Source organism: Mustela nivalis (assembly GCF_964662115.1).
Source record: "Mustela nivalis genome assembly, chromosome: 3".
NCBI lineage: Eukaryota > Metazoa > Chordata > Mammalia > Carnivora > Mustelidae > Mustela > Mustela nivalis.
In genome coordinates this window covers 30,038,675-30,053,280 of record NC_139022.1, presented here as the reverse complement: position 1 = coordinate 30,053,280, position 14,606 = coordinate 30,038,675, and positions in this window count along the sequence as shown.

Genomic DNA, 14,606 nt, shown 5'->3' with positions numbered 1-14,606 from the left:
TCAACACACAGAGAACAGAAAATTATGTCAAAAAATGGGCAGAAGACATGAACAGACACTTCTCCAATGAAGACATACAAATGGCTATCAGACACATGGAAAAATGTTCATCATCATTAGCCAATCAGGGAGATTTAAATTAAATCCACATTGAGATACCACCTTACTCCAGTTAGAATGGCCAAAATTAGCAAGACAGGAAACAACCTGTGTTGGAGAGGATGTGGAGAAAGGGGAATCCTCTTCCACTGTTGGTGGGAATGCAAGTTGGTACAACCTCTTTGGAGAACAGTGTGGAGATTTCTCAAGAAATTTAAAAATAGAACTTCCCTATGACCCTGCCATTGCACTCCTGGTTATTTACCCCAAAGATACAGATGTCATAAAAAGAGGGGCCATCTGTACCCCAATGTTTATAACAGCAATGGCCATGGTCGCCAAACTATGGAAAGAACCAAGACACCCTTCAATGGATGAATGGATAAGGAAGATGTGGTCCATATACACTATGGAGTATTATGTGTCCATCAGAAAGGATGAGTACCCACCTTAGTAGCAACATGGACGGGACTGGAAGAGATTATGCTGAGTGAAATAAGTCAAGCAGAGAGAGTCAAGTATTATATGGTTTCACTTATTTGCAGAGCATAACAAATTACACAGAGTACATGGGGAGATGGAAAGGAGAAGGCAGTTGAGGGAAATTGGAGGGGAGATGAACCATGTGAGACTATGGACCCTGAAAAACACCCTGAGGGTTTTGAAGGATGAGCTGGGAGGTTGTGGGAGATAATTGGTGGGTATTATGGAGAGCACGGATTGCATGGAGCAGGGGGTGTGGTGCAAAAAGAATGAATTCTGTTACACTGAGAAGAAATAAAAAGAAATAAAAAATACTTAAAAAAAGGTCATATATATAACATTAAAAAAAGGAAATTAAAAAATATAAAAAATAAAACAAATAAAAAATATAAAGAATAATTATAAAAATAAAATATATATATAATTTTTATTTAATTATAAATATTTATATTATAAATAACTAAAAATATTTTTACTATTTATAAATATTATAAATACTTATATATATTTATTACATTATTAATAAATATGAAAATATATTCATTTTTATAAATTTATAATATTATATATAAATGTATTATATATAATGTTATATATAATATATAATTTATTTATGTATTATATTATTTATATATTATATATTATTATATATTGTATTATATATTATATATATTTTATATTTTATATATAAATATTATAAGTATACATTTATAAATATTATTTATTTATAAATATATATAAATATATATATAACTAAATTAGACTGGTGACTAGAACAGGGTCACCCACTTAATTTTGGTCTCTTAGAGGAAACTACCTCCCAAATTTTTTATAGAATGGAAAACATATATAAGGGTAAGCACCATGAAGGGATGGACTATGAGTGTAAAGATGAAAAAAATTTTTTTTAAATTTCTACAAAAGGAGTTGATAAAGTAAGTTGGTTCGGAGAATAAAGAAAAAGAAAGTGGAGAGAATTTGCTCAGGATGGAGACTAGAACAAGCTCAGTGATAGATTTAGGGTGTATTTTAATCTATTTGAGGAATTTGTACTCCAAATTTTTTACAATAAAAAACCCTATGTGTATATAAAAAATAAAGTTAGATACAATGAAGGATAAAATATGACTATAATACTGAATGTTCAAAAATATTTTTTTGTGGGGAGGAGTCAAGATGGCAGAGAAGTAACAAGCTGAGACAACATCAGGTAACAGGAGATCAGCTAGATAGCTTATCAATCCATTGCAAACAACTACAAATCCAATGGGAGATTGAAGAGAAGAAGAATAGCAATTCTAGAAACAGAAAATCAACCACTTTCTGAAAGGTAGGACCGACAGAGAAGTGAATCCAAAGCTACAGGAAGATAGACTGCAGAGGGAGGGGCTGGCTCTCAGTAAGCAGTGGAGCAATGAAGCACAAAATCAGGACTTTTAAGTCTGTCCCACTGAGGGACATCACTCCAGAGGCTAAACTGGGGTGAAGCCCAAGAAGGGTCAGCATGGCCCCAGGTCCCTCAGGGTCACAGAAGGATTAGGGGTATCTGAGTGTTGCAGAGCTTGCAGGTATTAGAGTGGGGAAGCCAGCTACAGAGACAGAGCCGGGGAGTGAGCTCTCAGCACGGTGTTACTTTGAACTGGCACAGGCTGGGTACCCTTGGAGTGCAGCTAGAGGCCAGGAAGACTGGAGTGATTGAGCGCTTTTCTCTGAGGGCGCACTGAGGAGTGGGGTCCCAGCTCTCAGCTCCTCCAGCTGGAGATTGGGAGGCCGCCATTTTCATTCCTGTCCTCCGGAACTCTACTGAAAGTGTTTAGGGAACAAAAGCAGATTATTTAGCCCAGCCCCTGGTAAGGGAGTGTCTTTGCCACCTCGGGCATAGACGCTTGAGATTCACTACAACAGGCCCCACCCCCAGAAGATCAATAAGAAATCCATAAAAGACAAAGTTTACTTACCAAGGAGAGCAGCGGAATTGCAGAGGAGGGGAAAGCAAAGCATGGAACTCATGGCTTTCTCTCCATGATTCTTTAGTCTTGCAGTTAATTTAATTTAACTTAGTTTAATTTCTTTTCTTCTGCTAAATTTTTTTTAACTTTTACCCATTTCTTTTTTAATATTTTTTTAACTAGTTTATCTTAACAATACCTTTCATAAAAAATAATAATAATCTTTTTTAACCCTCATTATTATAGTCATATTTTATCCTCCATTTTATTTAACTTTATTTTTTGTATACACATAGGGTTTTTTCTTCTAAAAAATTAGGGGTACAACTTCTTCTAATAGATCAAAATATGCCCAAAATCTAGCTCCGGGCTTGTTCTAGTTTCCAACCTGGGCAAATTCTCTCCACTTTCTTTTTCTTTATTCTCCCAACCAACTTACTTTATCAACTCCTTTTGTAGAAATTAAAAAAATTTTTTTTTCATCTTTATAGGCATATTCCATCCCTTCACTGTGTTTACCCTTATGTACATTTTTCATTCTTTAAAATTTTGGGAGGTTATTTCTACTAAGAGACCAAAATACTCTCAAAATTAAGTGGGTGACCCTGTTCTAGTCAGCGGTCTAATATATATATATGTATTCTTTTTTATATTTTTTCATTTTTAAATTTTCTTCTCTGAACTTCTTTTTATCCCCATTCTCCCCCTCACGATTTGCGGTCTCTTCTGATTTGGTTAAAGCGCATTTTCCTTGGGTCTTTGCCACCCTATTAGTATATTATTTGCTCCTTCATATGATCTTATTTGGAAGAAATGACAAGGCGGAAAAACTCACCACAAAAAAAAAAAAAAAAAAAAAGAACAAGAGGCAGTACCTAAGGCTAGGGACCTAATCAATACAGACATTGGTAATATATCAGATATAGAGTTCACAATGACGATTCTCAAGGTTCTAGCCAGGCTCAAAAAAGGCATGGAAGATATAAGAGAAACCCTCTCTGGAGATATAAAAGCCCCTTCTGTAGAAATAAAAGACTAAAATCTAACCAAGTTGAAGTAAAAAAAGCTATTAATGAGGTGCAACAAAAAATGGAGGCTCTTAGTGCTAGGCTAAATGAGGCAGAAGAAAGAATTAGTGATATAGAAGACCAAATGAGAGAGAATGAAGAAGCTGAGCAAAAGAGATACAAACAACATAAAATCTGATAAAAAGGGGGTGCACCTGGGTGGCTCAGTGGGTTAAAGCCTCTGCCTTTGGCTCAGGTCATGATCTCAGGGTCCTGGGATCGAGCCCAGCATTGGACTCTCTGCTCAGCAGGGAGCCTGCTTCCCTTCCTCTCACTCCGTCTGACTCTCGGCCTACTTGTGATCTCTGTCAGTCAAATAAATAAATATAATCTTTAAAAGAGAGAGAGACAAAAAACTACTAAACCATAAGGGGAGAATTTGAGATATAAGTGATACCATAAGATGAAACAACATTAGAGTAATTGGGATTCCAGAAGAAGAGAGAGGAGAGCAGAAGGTATATTGGAGAGAATTATTGTAGAGTATTTCCCTAATATGGCAAAGGGAACAAGCATCAAAATCCAGGAGGTGCAGAGAACTCCCCTCAAAATCAACAAGAATAGATCCACACCCCGTCACCTAATAGTAAAATGTACAAGTCTTAGCTACAAAGAGAAAATGCTGAAAGCAGCCCAGGAAAAGAAGTCTGTAACATACAGTGGTAAAAATATTAGATTGGCAGCAGACTTATCCACAGAGACCTGGCAGGACAGAAAGATTTGGCATGATATATTCAGAACACTAAATGAGAAAAACATGCAGCCAAGAAGACTATATCCATCTAGGCTATCATTGAAAATAGAAGGAGAGATAAAAAGCTTCCAGGCCAAACAAAAACTGAAACAATTGGCAAAACCAAACCAGCCCTAAGGGAATATGAAAGGGGTCCTCTAAACAAAGAGAGAGCCTAAAAGTAGTAGATCAGAAAGGAACAGAAAAATATACAGTAACAGTCACCTTACAGGCAATACAGTGGCACTGAATTCACATCGTTCAATAGTTACACTGAATGTAAATGCGCTAAATGCCCCAATCAAAAGATATGGAGTATCAGAATGGATAAAAAACCAAAACTCATTAATATGCTGCCTACAAGAAACTCATTTTAGACACAAAGATACCTCCAGATGTAAAGTGAGGAGGTGGAAAACAATTTGCCATGCTAATGGACATCAAAAGAAAGCTGGGTGGCAATCCTCATATCAGATCAATTAGAAGTTAAGCCAAAGACTATAATAAGAGGTGAGGAAGGACACCATATCATACTCAAAGTGTTTGTCCAACAAGAAGCTCTAACAATTTTAAATATCTATGCCCCTAACATGGGAGCAGCCAACTATATAAACCAATTAATAACAAAATCAAAGAACCACATCGAAAATAATACCATAATAGTTGGGGACTTTAACACTCCCCTTATGGAAATGGACAGATCATCCAAGCAAAAGATCATCAGGAAATTTAAAGGATACACTGGACCAGATGGACATCACAGATATATTCAGAACATTCCATCCCAAAGCAAGAGAGTACACATTCTACTCTAGTGCACAGGGAACATTCTCCAGAATAGATCACATCCTGGGTTATAAATCAGGTCTCAACCAGTATCAAAAGATTGGGATCATTCCCTGCATATTTTCAGACCACAATGCTCTGAAGCTAGAACTCAATCACAAGAGGAAATTTGGAAAGGACCCAAATACATGGAGACTAAACAGCATCCTTCTAAAGAATGAATGGGTCAACCAGGAAATTAAAGAAGAATTGAGAAAATTCATGGAAACAAATGACAATGAAAACACAATGGTTCAAAATCTGTGGAACACAGGAAAGGCAGTCCTGAGAGGAAAATATATAGTGGCACAAGCCTTTCTCAAGAAACAAGAAAGGTCTCAAATACACAACCTAACCCTACACCTAAAGGAGCTGGAGAAAGAACAAGTAAGAAACCCTAAACCCAGCAGGAGGAGGGAAATAATAAAGATCAGAGCAGAAATCAATGAAATAGAAACCAAAAACACAATAGAACAAATCAATAAAACTTGGAGTTGGTTCTTCGGAAGGATTAATAAGATTGATAAACCCCTAACCAGACTTACCAAAAAGAAAAGAGAAATGACCCAAATAAATAAAATCACAAATGAAAGAGGAGAGATCACAACAAACACCAATGAAATACAAACAATTATAAGAACATATTTTGAGCAACTCTATGCCAACAAAGTTGACAATCTGGAAGAAATGGATGCATTCCTAGAGACATATAAACTACCACAACTGAACCAGGAAGAAAGAGAAAACCTGAACAGACCCATAACCAGTAAGGAGATTGAAGCAGTCATCAAAAATCTCCAAACAAACAAAAGCCCAGGGACAGAAGGCTTCCCAGGGGAATTCTACCAAACATTTAAAGAAGAATTCATTCCTATTTTCCTGAAACTGTTCCAAAAAGTAGAAATGGAAGGAAAACTTCCAAACTCATTTTATGAGGCCAGCATCACCTTGATCCCAAAACCAGACAAGGATCCCATCAAAAAAGAGAATTACAGATCAATATCCTTGATGAACACAGAAGCAAAAATTCTCACCAAAATACTAACCAATAGGATCTAACAGTACATTAAAAGGATTACTCACCACAACCAAATGGGATTTATTCCAGGGCTGCAAGGTTGGTTCGACATTCACAAATCAATCAATGTTATACAATGCATGAATAAAAGAGAGAACAAGAACCATATGATACCCTCAATAGGTGCTGAAAAATCTTTTGACAATGTTCAGCATCCCTTTCTGATCAAAACTCTTCAAAGTGTAGGGATAGAGGGCACATACCTCAATATCATCAAAGCCATCTATGAAAAACCCACTGCAAATATCATTTGCAATGGAGAAAAACTGAAAGCTGTTCTGCTAAGGTCAGGTACATGGCAGGAATGTCTATTATCACCACCACTATTCAACATAGTACTAGAAGTCCTAGCCTCAGAAATCGGACAACTAAAGAAATTAAAGGTATCTAAATTGGCAAAGAAGAAGTCAAATTATCACTATTTGCAGATGATATGATACTATATGTGGAAAAGTTAAAAGACTCCACTCCACAACTGCTAGAACTTGTACAGGAATTTAATAAAGTGTCAGGATATAAAATCAATGGAAATAAATCAGTTGCATTTCTCTACACCAACAACAAGACAGAAGAAAGAGAAACTAAGGAGTCAATCCCGTTTACAATTGCACCCAAAAATCATAAGATACCTAGCAATAAATCTAACTAAGAAGGCTAAGTATCTATACTCAGAAAACTATAAGTACTCATGAAAGAAATTGAGGAATACACAAAGAAATGGAAAAATGTTCCATGCTCCTGGATTGGAAGAACAAATATTGTGAAAATGTCTATGCTACCTAAAGCAATCTACACATTTAATGCAATCCCTATCAAAATCCTACCCATTTTTTCAAAGAAATGGAACAAATAACCCTAAAATTTATATGGAACTAGAAAAGATCTCAAATAGCCAAAGGAATATTGAGAAAGAAAGCCAAAGTTGGCAGCATCACAATTCCGGATTTCAAGCTCTATTACAAAGCTGTCATCATCAAGACAGTATGGTACTGACACATAAACAGACACATAGATCAATGGAACAGAATAGAGAGCCTAGAAATAGCCCCTTAACTCTATGGTCAACTAATCTTTGACAAAGTAGGAAAGAATTTCCAATGGAAAAAAGACAGCCTCTTCAACAAATGGTGTTGGGAAAATTAGACAGCCATATGCAGAAAAATGAACGTGGACCATTCCTTACACCACACATGAAAATAGACTCAAAGTGGATGAAGGTCCTCAATGTGAGAAAGGAATCCATCAAAATCCTTGAGGAGAACACAGGCAGCAACCTCTTTGACCTCAGCCTCAGCAGCTTCTTCCTTGGAACATTGCCAAAGGCACAGGAAGCAAGAGCAAAAATGAACTATTGGGACTTCACCAAGATCAAAAGCTTTTGCACAGCAAAGGAAACGGTTAAGAAAACCAAAAGACAACTGACAGAATGGAAGAAGATATTTGCAAAAGGCATATCAGATAAAGGGCTAGTGTCTGAAATCTATAAAGAACTTAGCAAACTCAATACCCAAAGAACAAACAATCCAATCCAGTAATGGGCAGAGGACTTGAACAGACATTTCTGCAAAGAAGACATCCAGATGGCCAACAGACACATGAAAAAGTGCTCTACATTACTTGGCATCAGGGAAATACAAATCAAAACCACAATGAGATATCACCTCACACCAGTCAGAATGGTTAAAACCAATAAGTCAGGAAATAGATGCTGGTGAGGATGTGGAGAAAGGGGAACCCTCCTACACTGTTGGTTGGAATGCAAGCTGTTACGACCACTCTGGAAAACAGCATGGAGGTTCCTCAAAAATTTGAAGATAGAGCTACCCTTTGCCCCAGCAATTGCACTACTGGGTATTTACCCTAAGGATACAAACGTAGTGATTCGAAGGGGCCCATGCACCGAATATTTATAGCAACAATGTTTACAATTGCTAAACTATGTAAATAACCTAGATGTCCATCAACAGATGAATGGATAAAGAAGTGGTATATATACACAATGAATACTATGCAGCCATCTAAAGAAACAAATCTTGCCATTTGCGATTATGAGGTGGAACTAGGAGGTATTATGCTTAGAGAAATAAGTCAATCAGAGAATGACAACTATCATATGATCTCCCTGATATGAGGAAGTGGGGATGCAATGTGTGGAGTTTGGGGGGTAGGAAAAGAATAAATGAAACAAGATGGGATCAGGAGGGAGACAAACCATAAGTGATTCTTAATCTCACAAAACAAACTGAGGGTTGCTGGGGGGAGGGGCGTCGGGAGAGGCGGGTGGGTTTATGGACATTGGTGATGGTATGTGCTATGTTGAGTGCTGTGAAGTATGTAAACCTGGTGATTCACAGACCTGTACACCTGGGAATAAAAATACATTATATGTTTATTTAAAAAATATATTTTTCAAATGAAAAGTATTGTTAAGATAAACTAGTTAAGAAATTTTGAAAAAGGAAGGTGTAAAAGTTCTAAAAACTTAGCAGAAGAAGAAAAATAAAATAAAATATATTAACTTTGCAAGACTAAAGTATCATGGGGAGAAAGCCATGAATTCCATGCTTTGCTTTCTCTTCCTCTGGAATTCCACTTTCTCCTTGGTAAGTGAACTTGGTCTTGGCTGGATTTCTTACTGATCTTTGGGAGTGGGGGTGGGGCCTGCTATAGTGATTCTCCTTTGTAAACACCTACCTTTGCCCAAGGTGGAATTGCACCGCCCTTATCAGGGGCAGAGCTAAGTAATTATCTTGGGTTCCCTTTCAGGAGCTTTTGTTCCCTGAATGCGTTCAGTAGAGTTCCGGAGGATGGGAGTGAAAATGGCGGCCTCCAATCTCTGACTGGAGGAGCTGAGAGCTCGGGGCCCCACTCTTCAGCGCACCCTCAGAGAAAAGCACTCAATCACTCCAATCTCCCTTGCCTCTGTCTGCACTCCCAGCTCACCCAGTCCATGACCAAGCATCTCAGTCTCTGGCACACAGCTCTGCCTGGAGTCTCTGAACCCCCAGATCCCTGGGCTCTTCCAGGGGGGTCTCCTCGGATCTTGTTGGGACCCCACTCAGAGAGCAGTGGCCTGTGCCATGGATTATGGCTTAAGGTAACCCCAAGTTGAGTGCTCACTCCTCGGCTCTTTGTAGCCAGCTTCTCTGCTCTAATACCTGCGAGCTCTGCAACACTCAGATAACCCTGATCCTTCTGTGACCCTGAGGGACCTGGGGCCATGCTGTCTTCATGTATGCTTCACCCTGGTTTAGACTCTGGAGCGATGTCCCTCTGTGGAGCAGCGTTTTGAAAGTCCTGATTTTGTGCTCCATTGGTCTGCTGCTTGCTGGGAGCCGGCCTCTCCCCCGTGGTCTATCTTCCCGTCACTTTGGATTCACTTCTCTGCCATTCCTACCTTTCAGAAAGTGGTTGATTTTCTGTTTCTAGAACTGTTGCTCTTTTCTCTTGGATCTCCTGTTGGATTTGTAGGTGTTTACAATGGACTGATAAGCTATCTAGCTGATCTCCTGCTACCTGATATCGTCTCAGCCTGCTACTTCTCTGCCATTTTGACTCTTCCCCCCATTCTCATTTTTTAATACTATATTTTATTTATTTATTTGAGAGAGGACACAGTGAGAGAAGGAACACAAGCAGTGTGAGTGGGAGAAGGAGAAGCAGGCTTCCCATAGAGCAGGGAGACTGATGCAGGGCTTGATCCCAGGGTCCTGGGATTATGACCTGAGCTGAAGGCAGCCAATTAACAGCTGAGCCACCCAGGCACCCCCTCATTCTCAACTTGGGCCCAACCACAGAAAGCCAAATCACTTAGGATTCCATCCTGTCTAGCTACCCTGCCTCCAGTTACCTTCCCACCAACAAGATCCAGAGAGTATCTGAAACCTTCCCTTTTTTATACTATAAATCTCTAACACTCTTCTGCCTGCTTTGAGTCACTGCCAAAACACAAATAATGGTGGCAGACTCCATTGAAAGCTTTAAATAAACAACTTTTGCCTGTTTTCATTTGGGAGGCTCTTCTTTATTAACACAATGATATCCCTATTTTATCAATGAGTATTAAATATAGATATTAATATAAATGAGAAATATAAATGAGGAATATTAGACACAGAGAGGTTGAATAATTTTCCTGGGATCACACAGCTAGTCAAGGGCAAAGTTGAGATCAGGCCCAGGAAACTTACTCTCAGATCTTTGTTGTGGGATTTGTCCTGTGCATGGTTAGAGCCTTAGCAGCATCTCTGGCATCTATCCACCAGATGCCAATAGTATCCTCTGTCAGTTGTCACAGTGATAAATGTCTCAGGCAGTGCCAAATGTTCCTGGGGAAAATGAGAACCACTTATATCTAACATTTTGGTTACCAATTTTTTTGGGGGGGGGGGGTCCTAGTTCTTTCTTTCTATTTTTGTTTTCCACTCTTTTCTTTTTTTTTGGCATTTTGTAATTTTAATTGAGTATTTTATATGATTCCCTTTTCTTCCTTTTTATCATATCAGTTATCCTTTTTTTTTCAATTTCAACTTCTTTTTCTTTTTTTTTTTTTCATTTATTTATTTTCAGCAAAACAGTATCATTATTTTTTCACCACACCCAGTGCTCCATGCAATCTGTGCCCTCTATAATACCCACCACCTGGTACCCTGACCTCCCCCCCCAGACACTTCAAACCCCTTAGATTGTTTTTCAGAGTCCATAGTCTCTCATGATTCAACTCCCCTTCCAATTTACCCCAACCCCCTTCTCTCTAACTCCCCATGTCCTCCATGCTTTTGTTATGCTCCACAAATAAGTGAGACCATATGATAATTGACTCTCTCTGCTTGACTGATTTCACTCAGCATAATCTCTTCCAGTCCCATCCATGTTGCTACAAAAGTTGGGTATTCGTCCTTTCTGATGGAGGCATAATACTCCATAGTGTATATGGACCACATCTTCCTTATCCATTCATCCGTTGAAGGGCATCTTGGTTCTTTCCACAGTTTGGTGACCGTGGCCATTGCTGCTCTAAACATTGGGGTACAGATGGCCCTTCTTTTCACTACATCTGTATCTTTGGGGTAAATAACCAGGAGTGCAATGGGTCATAAGGAAGTTCTATTTTTAATTTCTTGAGGAATCTCCACACTGTTCTCCAACGAGGCTGCACCAACTTGCATTCCCACCAACAGTGTAAGAGGGTTCCCCTTTTTCCACATCCTCTCCAACACAAGTTGTTTTCTGTCTTGCTAATTTTGGTCATTTTAACTGGTGTAAGGTGATGTCTCAATGTAGTTTTAATTTGAATCTCCCTGATGGCTAGTGATGATGAACATTTTTTCATGTGTCTGATAGCCATTTGTATGTCTTGATTGGAGAAGTGTCCGTTCATATCTTATGCCCATTTTTTGATATGTTTGCCTGTTTCATGTGTGTTGAGTTTGAGGAGTTCTTTATAGATCTGGATATCAACCTTTTGTCTGTACTGTCATTTGCAAATATCTTCTCCCATTCCGTGGGTTGCCTCTTTGTTTTTTTGACTATTTCCTTTGCTGTGCAGAAGCTTTTGATTTTGATGAAGTCCCAAAAGTTCATCTTCGCTTCTGTTTCCTTTGCCTTTGGAGACATATCTTGATAGGAGTTGCTGTGGCTGATATCTAAGAGATTACTGCCTATGTTCTCCTCTAGGAGTCTGATGGATTCCTGTCTCATGTTGAGGTCTTTTATCCATTTTGAGTTTATCTTTGTGTACAGTGTAAGACAATGGTTGAGTTTCATTCTTCTACATAGTTATACTTTTTTTAAACTTAAAAAGGTTTTTCTAGAGTTTACAATATACTTTTACATAATGTTTATTCTACAAATGATCCATTAATCAAAATTCACTTTAAATAACATTGTGACACTTCACAGTAGTGAAATATCTTGTAAAACAAAATATTTCTAATTCCTTCTACCCATTCCTTTTATCATTTATGACATTCATTTTATTTATACATAAGCATGCATAAACATATATACATATATATATAAACATACATAGTCAAATACATTATTGCTGTGTTATTTTTAAGAAATACTTATTTGTTAGATCAATAAAGGATAAATATATAAATTTTGATTTCATTTATACTTACATATTCTCTGGTGCTCTTGCTTAGCTCATATAAATCTGTTTCTGACCTATATAATTTTCCTTCTCTCTGAAGTACTTTTTAAAGCATTTCTTGCAAGACAGGTCTACTAGCAACAAATTTCTTCAATTTTTGTTCACCTATACAAGTCTTCATTTCTCTGTCACTTTGAAGGATGATTTCACAGGGCACAGAAATCTAGGTTCTCTGTGTCTTTTTTAATGCGCATTTTTCTTTTCTTTTTTTTTTCCTCTCAGCACTGAATATTTCATTCCATTACTTTCTTGCTTTCATTGTTCCTAAAGAGAAGTCAAATGTAATTATTTGCTCCTCTATAGGAAGTGTTTTCCTACCTTCATTCCCTTGTCTTCATTCAAAAATTTCTTCTTTACCTTTCATTTTGTGTTTATGGCCTTTATCTTACTTAAAGTTTTCTGGTCTTTCTGGTTCTGTGGTTTGGGGTCAGACAATAATTTGGGAAAATTATCAGTTATTATTGTTTCAAAACAGAGCTTAATGCTCTGTTCTTAGGGACATAAGTGTTAAGAGGTATTTTTTCTTGGAAATTGACAGCCGAATCATTATGTGAATCATTATGTGATTCTTTATCTTTGACAAGTTTCTTTGCTTTGAGCTACTGTAGGCTTTATGCAGGTAAAGAATATAACTTTATGATTTTCAAAATTTTATTATTGTATCACTCAAAGGATGGTGAAGTAGAGATATAAATATGACTATATATAAAAATTGATATGATATATACATATGCACAGACTATAATATTTAGTTACTTTATAATTACTTGGGTGTGGTTAGAGGAGAGATTAAAGAATATACTAGGAAAATGAGATTACAGATTATCTGTGCTTTCACACATAACATAAAATTCACCATTTCAATCACTTGAAAATACACAGCCAGTGGCATTAGTAAATTCATAATGTTGTGCAACCTTTACTACTATTTAGTCTGAGAACTTTTTCATCATCCCAAGTTGATTAAGCAGTCATACCTCATTCTCCTGTCCTTCTAACCTGTAGCACTGATCTATGTCTTTATGAATTTTCTCTGTCTTTACTGTAGACATTTAACAAAATGGAATCCTACAATGTGTGGTCTTTTGTGTCTGGCTTCTCTCACTTTAGCAGAATATTTTCTTTAAAAAATTTATTTATTTATTTTAGAGAGAGAGAGAGCACAAGCACAGGGAGGGGCAGAGGGGGAGGAAGAAAGAGAATCTCCAGCAGACTCCCTGCTGAATGTAGAGCCCAACACAAGGTTCAATCTCACTACCCTGAGAGCATGACCTGAACCAAAATCAAGAGTCAGATGCTTAACCAACTGAGCCACCAGGTACCCCATAGCATAATGTTTTCAAAGTTCATCCTTGAAAGCTGTTGTATGATGCATCAGCACTTAATTTTTTTTTAATGACTGAATAATATTTTATTGTATGAATTTGTCCCATTTTTATTTAACCATCAATAGAGAGACACTTGGGTTGCTTCTGCCTTTTGTCTATTGTAAATAATACGACCTTGAGCATTCATATATAAGTTTTTCTTTGACACACCTCTTTTCAGTTGTTTTGGATGTACACCCAAGAATGGAATTGCTGGATTATTAATTAATTCTAAGTTTGCTTTTCTGAGGAAACACAAACTGTTTTTCATAGTAGCAAAGTGCTTTTAAGCTGTATGTTTATAGAAAATGTGTTATCTTGGAGTTCGTAATTCAGAGTTAGCTCCAATCTAGACTTAGAAAAGATGATAAAAACTGATCAGACAGATAATTTTTTTTAAAGATTTATTTATTTATTTGTCAGAGAGAGAGAGAGAGAGCATGAACACAGGCAGACAGAATGGCAGGCAGAGGCAGAGGGAGAAGCAGACTCCCTGCCGAGCAAGGAGCCCGATGTGGGACTCGATCCCAGGATGCTGGGATCATGACCTGAGCCGAAGGCAGCTGCTTAACCAACTGAGCCACCCAGGTGTCCCCAGACAGATAATTTAAATTAATTCAGTAATAATTTATTACCTCCTATGATCCAGGATGATCTAAAAATTGAAGATAATTGATTAAAAAAACAGACAAAAGTTCAGCCCTGATAGGTCTTGTCTTATCAAGTGCATGTAGAAAAACTGGGTGTGAAGGGAATGTGTACAGATAACTTGTATTTGTCTCATTGTTTCATCAATTGCAGTCACAAACTTGGAACTATATTCCCAAAAAGGAACCTAATCTGTAAAT